This window comes from Urocitellus parryii, chromosome 11 (genome assembly GCF_045843805.1).
Source record: "Urocitellus parryii isolate mUroPar1 chromosome 11, mUroPar1.hap1, whole genome shotgun sequence".
NCBI lineage: Eukaryota > Metazoa > Chordata > Mammalia > Rodentia > Sciuridae > Urocitellus > Urocitellus parryii.
Genome location: NC_135541.1, coordinates 67,798,505 through 67,799,783, shown reverse-complemented (window position 1 = coordinate 67,799,783; position 1,279 = coordinate 67,798,505). Strand labels below are relative to the sequence as shown.

The 1,279-nt window shown below is 39.7% G+C and overlaps 1 non-coding gene across 1 annotated transcript; it reads right to left on the bottom strand.

Annotated features, from left to right (window-relative positions):
* Positions 1-290: 290 nt before the first annotated feature.
* Trnaa-ugc (transfer RNA alanine (anticodon UGC)) lies at positions 291-364 on the bottom strand. Its single transcript has one exon. It is a non-coding gene; the product is annotated as a tRNA-Ala (tRNA).
* Positions 365-1,279: the final 915 nt, after the last annotated feature.

Genomic DNA, 1,279 nt, shown 5'->3' with positions numbered 1-1,279 from the left:
AAGGGATGCCGACAGGTTGGACTGGAGTCATGATGGTGGCTAGGATGTGGAAAAAAAAAAAAAAAAAACAAGCTTGATAAATAATAACTCTTCCTTTTTGAGTGTTCACTGCATTCCAGGTGTTAAGTATTCTATCAGATAGATAAGCTTAGCTGCACAGCCTATACCTTAATGACTATACTACTGCTTCAAGATGATTGCGTGGTGTTATATTTGCCTTCTTACTCGTCTGACTTCTTTTCAAAAGTGGAAGGCAAAGATTTTGTCTTGATTTTGTGTGTGTGTGTGTGTGTGTGGTGCTGGGGATTAAACCCAGGGCCTTGTGCATGCAAGGCAAACACTCTACCAACTGAGCTACATCCCCAGCCCTTATCTTGATGTTTATAATATCTCCTCCGGACAGAAAACAACCCCATAGACAAGAGACCCACCTAAGAAGAGGCACAAATAAAGAAATAAACACAAAGACTATTTCCAAGAGTGCTGTGAACAAAGAAAAAGAAGTAAAATAAGATAGGGAGTCTCTTTTGGACAGGATATCAGAGAAATCCTCTTTGAGAAGGAACCAATGTGAAGCTTAAGTCATCCACATGTCTGGGATAGTCTTGTTCTAGGAAGAAAAAGAATGCTGTGCTGTTGTAGAAACAGTGAGGGAGGAAGAAAATGGTGTATGCTAATATCAGAGAGGGAAGTGAAGTCAGATCCATTCCCAGAGCAAGTCTGGTAAGAAATTTGCATTTCATTTCAAGTGCAATGAAAAGTCAATGGAGGGTTTTAAGGAGGAGGAGAAGGATGATAAGATCTGATTTACATTTGAAAGGAGACATTGGAAAGTGGGAGGGAAGGAAGTGAAAATTAGAGAAAGGAAGTTTAGAATTGGAGGCATGAGATGGGCAATTCAGTCAGAATGCAATCTAAAATATGGCTGTGTTTGGAGATCATTGGAGTTGCCGAGCAGAAGAAATTTGAGGTCAAGATATTTTCCATTTCATTGTCTGAATCTTTGAGAATGATAATTATTGGGGATGAAGAGATGTGCTTATGTCATCCAGAAAAGGGAAAGAATATCTAGATAAAAACATAATAAGGGAGAAATTCTGGCATAAGCTTATGATGCAAATGTGCAAAAGAAGGAGGAGGAAGAAAGAAATAGCTGGGTAAGTCAGTGAAGTACCGGTGTGCAAAGAGTAGAACAACGGAGGACTCTAATGGGTACCAGGTGGATAGCGTTTGGTTTCAGCTGAAGCGAGGAAATAGATGAAGTGTTTGAGGAAAATGG